Source organism: Rattus norvegicus, chromosome 8 (assembly GCF_021556685.1).
Source record: "Rattus norvegicus strain SHRSP/BbbUtx chromosome 8, alternate assembly SHRSP_T2T, whole genome shotgun sequence".
In the NCBI taxonomy this organism is placed as follows: domain Eukaryota; kingdom Metazoa; phylum Chordata; class Mammalia; order Rodentia; family Muridae; genus Rattus; species Rattus norvegicus.
This window is the reverse complement of record NC_141541.1, coordinates 128,885,305-128,893,018: the sequence shown is the minus strand read 5'-3', so window position 1 is coordinate 128,893,018 and position 7,714 is coordinate 128,885,305.

The window sequence follows — 7,714 nt, the reverse complement described above, 5'->3', positions numbered from 1 at the left end:
TGTCCCGACTCAGATGCAATGCCTGTGCCACCTCCCAGGTGTTTGCAACCATGGGTTTCTCAGAAGAACTGGAGCCCCTCTGCTATGCACATTGGCTGGATCATGGACACCCCAGGCACTGCTCTCAGAGGGGGCAGGCTGGAGATGGTGTGCACCCCAGCTCTCTCCTTCCCTCAAGGACATAAAATCATTTACATATTGCCCGCCTAAGCCCCAGCACAACAGGCCTCACATCTCTGTCCCTTCATCATCTCACTGTCACACCCATGGGTGTAAAACCACAGTGCTCACCTCAAGGGGATGAGGGAGAGTTTATTCTGGAGCAAAAGCGAATGACCATAGGCTCTGGGCTCCATCTAGGGAATGCAGATTCAGGTCCCAGTAACAGAACAAAGAAAAGCCATAAATCACTTCAGACACAAGCCGGAGAGGCCTCAGCTGCTACCTGCTGGCATCCTTAGCCTTTTGGTTGGTGGAAGCTAGAAGTCTGTGTCAGGTTAATATGTTCCAAGTGATTTTACCTGCTAGTCACAAGGACTTAGGTCAGACACAGAGTGGTGGGAGAGAGCCGACCATGAATAGGGCTGTGACTGATGGTCTAGCAGTCACAGGGCTCTGGACCTTCAACACAATCACTATAGCCTTGATAAGGAGTCAGCTTAGCAGGGTGTTTGGTGGAAGCTACTGCTCTCTCGGGAACTTGTTCACGAGCTCTCCCTGGGGTTTTCCCCATTCACTGTTCCTTGAATGAACTGGGTTCTCATTTAAAATTCCTCACTTCCATACCAGCTTCATAGACATCCCAGAGAAACAACAAAAGAAGCTTTTGTTTGTTTTTTGTTTGTTTGTTTGCTTGTTTGGCTGTTTTTGTTTATCTCTTTGTTTCACGGGTCAATTACTTGAGACAGAGTCTCAGGTAACCCAGGCTGGGCACACACACACACACACACACACACACATATGCATATACATATACACATACATGAATATATGTATATACATACACATATATGTATGCATATACATATACACATGCATGCATATATCTATATACACACATATATGTATGCATATACATATACACATACATGCATATATTTATATACATGCACACACACACACATATATATATGTATACACACATATGCATATACATATACACATATATGCATATGTGTATATACATACACATATATGTATGCATATACATATACACATACATGCATATATTTATATACAAGCACACACACACATATATATATGTATACACACACACACACACACACACACACATGTGGAGAAAGAGAGAACCCCTGATCCTCCTTGTTGATATTCGGTCTAAGCTCCACCCCCACAGCTACCTGGGAACAGCCTGGTATGCCCCACCCCACAGTTGCCTGGCAACAGCCAGTTGTGCCTGAGTATAAAAAGGGGATGCTTGCTCCCTCCTCTCTCTCTTGCTCTCTTTGTTCCTCACTTCTCTGCTCTTCCCCTCTTCCCTGTCCCTTCTCTCCTCATCTCCCCCTTCCCCCAGTGTGCCCATGGCCGGCTTTTCCTCTCCTCTCCTCCTCTTCTCTCATTAAACCTCTCCACACGGAACCATGTCGGCTTGGTGTGCTTTATCTGGGCGCGGGCCGATATTTAAACCCTAACACTCCCACTCCTGCCTTCATCTCCCAGATGCTGGGGGCGTAGATACACATCAGCACTCCTGGCATGAACAACTAAAATCTTTTCTAACTTGCGGGAGTTTTCTATGTCAAGCACTGTCTGTTAAATTCCCTCCCCACTGACGTATTGATAGTGGACACTTTGGAAGTGACTAAGTCATGGATGCTTCTGCTAAGGTGAAATGTGCCCTTTAAGAATAGACCACCTTGGTCTGGAAAGATGGTGCAGCCATCAAGAGCACCGGTTGTTTTAGCAGAAGACCTGCGTTTGATTCCAAACCTACATGGAGGTTCACAACCGCTTGTAACTCCGGTTCTAGACAATACAGCATCTTCTTGTGATCTCCTTGACCACCAGTCACATGTGTGGTGCACAGAAATACCTACAGGCAAAATACTCCTACTCATAAAACAAAAGCAAAACAAAACAAAAAATCAGACATCCCTCTGCCACCTGAGATATAGCAGGACAGTGTGCGTATAGCCAGGCAGGTCCCACACCTTCCTGGTACCCATTCCCTGGACTTCTCAGCCTCTGGCTTCCAGGCACACACTTTCTGCTCAGCCACTGGTCTACACTATGGTACTCTCTTAGTTAGGGTATTATTGCTATGAGCAGACACCATGACCAATGTAAGTTTTATAAAGGACAACATTTAACTGTGTCTGGCTTACAGGTTCAGAGGGTTCAATCCATTATCATCAAGGCAGGAGCATGGCAGCATCATAGCATCCAGGCAGACATGGTACAGGAGGAGCTGAGTTCTACATCTTCATCTGAAGGAAGCCAGGAACAGACTGAGCATCCTAGGAGGAGCTAGGAGGAGGGTCTCCAAGCCCACCCTACAATGACACACTTCCTCCAACAAGGCCACACCTTCTAATAGTGCCACTTCCTGGGACAAGCATATACAAACCATCACATTCCACTTCTTGGCCTCCATAAGCTTGTTCAAACATATGAGTCTATGGAGGTCATACCTAAATTTAGCAAAATAAAAAAGTATATTCCGAATTCCTACTAAGATAGCCCATTAAGCCCTATTTAAAACACTCGACTGCTTTCCAAATCCAAAGTCCCTAAGTCCACATTCTTCAAAACAAATCATGATCAGGCCTATCAGAGCAATACCCCACTCCTGGTACCAACTTCTGCCTTAGTTAGGGTCTTGTTGCTATGAAGAGACACCATGACCAATGTAAGTTTTATAAAGGACAACATTTAATTGGGGCTGGCTTACAGGTTCAGAGGGTTCAGTTCATTATCATCAAGGCAGGAGCATGGCAGCATTGCAGCCTCCAGTCAGGAATGGTGCAAGAGCAGCTGAGTTCTGCATCTTCATCTGAAAGAAGCCAGGAACAGATTGAGCATCCTAGGAGGAGCTAGGAGGAGGGTCTCCAAGCCCACCCCACAGTGACACACTTCCTCCAACAAGGCCACACCTTTTTTTTTCTGGAGCTGGGGACCGAACCCAGGGCCTTGCGCTTGCTAGGCAAGCACCCTACCGCTGAGCTAAGTCCCCAACCCCCAAGGCCACACCTTCTAATAGTGCCACTCCCTGGGCCAAGCATATGCAAACCATCACAGGTACTTTGTCCTAGCAGTCTAGGTGACTAACAGTCAAGGCTTCCTGGTTCTCAAGGAAGCTGTGTGAACTACTTTTCCAAGAGGAATGTCAGAGTCCAGAAGCAAAGAACTCACTTTTCACACGTCCTGGTTCTCTTTCTCCCTTGCCTCCTCTCTCAGTCCTGATTTCTAGGGTCCATCCAAGGTCAGGTCCCACCCCTAGGTGCTTGTCTTGGGTTCTGCCTCTGTAGAAACCCAAATGGAGGCAAAGCATCCTAAGGGAGATCTTACCAGGAAAAGGGGGCACTACCCTTTAAAGTCAGGGCTGCTCCCTTCTTTCTTGTCAAGTTATTTCATATAAAGCCTGATGACCATGCCCAAGGGCCTTATAAAAGTGAATCATGGGACAGTCAGGCCAGTTTTCTGAACTGTGGCCAAAAGAACTCTGCCTTGCAGCAAAATGCCACTTTGCTGTCCTCTGTGGCAGAGCATATCTTCCCACACTAGGCACCTTTTCCTGAGGCAAACAGAACTTCTGATAGGACGAAGGACTGAGCACACACGCGTAAGTTTAGATGTCTCAGTGTATGACCCTGTGCTCACGTTCACCACCATGACACTGGACAACTCTCTGGGCCCAGGTTTAGGTCAGTGTGTCTGCAGATATAGGGCAGGATAAAACATGAGCCTGCTAGATATCCACGCTCCCAATAAACCCAATAAATTCATTTATTTCACCAAGCTGGACTGGGCAGGGTCTTTCTTTGGTCTGTCTGCACCCATCTTATAAATATGAGATTCAGCAGGCAGGGGTTTGGATGTGAACGACCGAGATAAACCAGCACCTGTAGTTGGCAGCTGAATCCCTTCCGGAGGTCAGAGAATCCCTTTGTCAAAGCCTTGAAGTCTCGAAGGTTGGGTTGTGATATGTTCCATCAGGAAGTAAGGACCAGTTGCCCAGCTGGTGCAGGTGTGTGCTGACCAAAAGGTCGACACCCTTGTTACAATATTTTACACCACAGTTTAGACCCCATCCCTTGTGTGATTTTCTAGAGAATCATGAGGAGAAATATCCTATGAAACAGAGAGAAAGGGGTGTCATTTTCCTCCATACATATGCCACCCATGTTATAAATATTCGTAAAATCATCTTTAGAACCCATGGTGAGAAAGTCTCTATGTCCTACCTGCTCCTGGCACAGCCCAGACCAGTCTCTTGTTAGCTAAACACTTCTCTCGGCTTCCCTAAATTAGCTTCCTAACTCTCTTTGCCTTCCATTTGGATTCTTTCCCCCTAGGAGATAGGGGTTGGAAGACCCATGTCACAAACAGACATTTCATTCATGCCCCAGGAAACCGCACAACCAATTACCATCTCTAAAATATGTTCAGGAGAAAAGACGCCCTCACGACCTAAAACAGAAGCCTTTCCTAAAACCAGTGCCTTTGTGGTTATAGCAGACAGCTTCTTGACCTCCATTAAACAGGATGAACTGTGGCGGGCAGAAATCCAATGAATAATAAATCAGGCTCCAGCTCGTCCCCAGACATCCCACTAAACTTCCTACACTGTGAAATGGACCCGTGTTGTTGAGATGCCCCTCATGACTGGAAAAGCCCTTTGTTGAAAATGTCATGTATTTCCCAGCACTGGATGAGAGATTGTTTAACATTACAAATTTTTAGGTTCGTTTGTTTTATTTTATGTATACATGTGTTCTATATGGATGAATGGATGTGTAGCACATGTATACAATGCCTAAGGAGTCAGAAGAAGTTGTCAGAGCCCCTGGAACTGGGGTAACAGATGGCTGTGAGCCACCATGTGGGTGTGCTGGATAGCAAACCCAGGTCCTCTACGAGAGCAACAAGCACTCTTAACTGCTGAGCCATCCCTCCAGTTTGCCATTCAACATTTTAATCACTGAAACCAGAAATAAATTCCTAGATTCCCAAATCAGTCAACAGTCATAGATTTCTCCTTGCCACTGCTTCCTTTCAAATATAACATCGGGGAAAAGATGTTGGTTGACCCCCACTGGGGCCAGGAAGGGTCCACCCAGGAGGAATTCTGGGCTCCTACTGAGGAGTCTGGGGTGAAGGGAGTGGAGACCACAGAATAGACACTTCCTTTTTCATCCTGTTCCAGAGAGCAGCTTGAGGGAGGACTTATTTTGGCTTGTGGTTTAAAGGGAGACAGGCCATCATGGTGGGGAAGGTGTGGCAGCAGGTAGCTTCATGGCAGCCACAGAATAGGGCTGGACCTCCTACCTGCTCACACTTCAGTGGGACAAGGAGCAGAGACAGCAAGTGGGGCCTTCAGGGAGCAGAAGTAAGGAAGTGAGGCAGTGAGGACCAGGAGAAGCTCGTTAGAGATGTTATCAGGGTTACTGCAGGTTTCCAGAAGTTCCTAGAATGTTCCATGGAGAATCAATGGCTACAATGTTATTTCAGATAAAGAGACCATTGCACTACCTTCTTCCAGCTTCTAATTGTCCTTGATACCTTTGGCTTCCCCTGGTGGCTTTTCTACTCTGGCCTTTCCACCCTGACTGTGGTCGGGTGTCGGGCCCCTTCTCCCGTTCCTTCCTTCTGGCTGTCATACCTGGGGATCTGTGCAGACACCTTTTCCCTTCCTTCCCTTCCCTCCCTTCCCACCTTTTGAGTCTCTCCCTACAGCTTCCAGGTAGGAAGTCACCATCTACATGTAGAGTCTTGGTCCATACCTCCAGTGTCTCTCTATCCAGGGCAACGGGGTCACAACCTTCTCCTAGCTGTCCATCCACAACCCGGATATACCACCCACCCCCTGCCAGACACACACCAATTGGTGTGTTTTCTTCTGAACTCCCTGTGTGGCTGATACACTTCCACCTACCCTTGTCTCTCAGCCCAGAACTTCACAGTCAGCCCCAGACACCAAGTACCCTTGGGTCTCTTCAAGAGCAAGAGGCTACTTCTGTGCATGGAACTTTTCACTTATGTCCACTGCTCTAGCTATCCAGATGTTCTGTCAGAGGCTTGCAGAGTGTCTGCTACATTCTGTGATCGTATAAGATATAGGTGTATCACATAGGCAGTGTGTGATATAGATTAGTATGTGAATAGATTCCACAAGGGCATATTAGGCTACATATAAACCTGTCTTCATTCCTCATGGCCCTCCCATCTCCTGTCCTCCTCCTAACCTGTCCTGGTCTCCCATGTCTGCCCTAGGGACACCTCCATGTCACCACCAGACTCACTGGAAACCCTTACCTCAGTCCTTCCCTAATCTGATATGAACATTTCCCCCCTCAGAGAATCTGCTCCCACCCTCACACCAGTCCTCCCACCCCCCACCCCAGATTCCTTCAGAGACGTTTTGTCTGATGTGCATGCCACACCTGGTGTATGTTTGTAAGAATGTGGGAACTCGTGTACACAGATGTGCAGAGTTGTATGTACAGATGTCCAGACATCCCCATCAAGTGTCCTCCTCCTTCACTCTCCACCTTTATTAAAAAAAAAAAAAGACTCTCACTAACCCCAGAGCTCATCAACTGGCCAACTGGCTAGACTAACTGGCCAATGAGCTACTGGGATCCTCCTGTCCATCTCTCCCTTGCCCTGGGAAGTCTCCGCCCATGGCCTTAGTGGGGATTTGAACTCAGTTCCTTGTGCTTGCAGACAAGGGCTTTACTAGTGAGCCACCTCCTCAGCCCCAGCTCCAGCCCCCCAGTTCCCAGAGGTGTTTATTTGCTGGGGTATTGATCTTGTCAGATCGTGGTCGTGCTGCATATCCAGGGGCTGGGCACGGTTCATAAATCTTGAGGAAAGCGATGGAATCAGCTAAGCGTCCTCATCTCAGTCCACAGGCCCAGGAAAGGTCAGCGCTTGTCGATTCTGACTGTAGTGAACAAACAGCCCCGCGCTAAGCCGCATTATTCACGTTTCCAGACATGTTTGGTCCGTCACAAATACAGCTAATTCCTACAACCTGAGCTGTGTCATGGGGGGGGGGGGAATCACCCCACAGCATTTAATCTGCTGCTGTTTTAAACACGTTGCTTCTAAGTAAAGAGACCGCTAGAGCCACAACCAGGAACCTAACTACTGCTGGCATCACTTGCCTTTTCATAGTCTCCCTCAGCCGGAAGGCCCCACGCTGGGTGCCTTCTCTATTTAGAAAGAGTTTCTAAGCCTTTCTCCTTCACCCTAGACTGGCAAGGTTGAGGGTAGGCTGAGGGTTGCAAGACTGTGAGAAAAGGGAGCCCCTCTCTTCTTCTTGCTCGGTGAGTATCTCAGCCAAGATCCTCACCACCCAGTGGAATCCCGTAACTCTAGAGGAAAGGAAGAACTCTAGAGGACGGGAAGATCATTGCAAGCTCCCCTGGATGTTGCGAGCCCAGCCCGCTCCAGTCAGCCAGCCAGAGCCTGAGGGTGCTTGAGACACTCTCTGGCGCCACTTCGCGACCAAAATCATCGGTAGATGGTA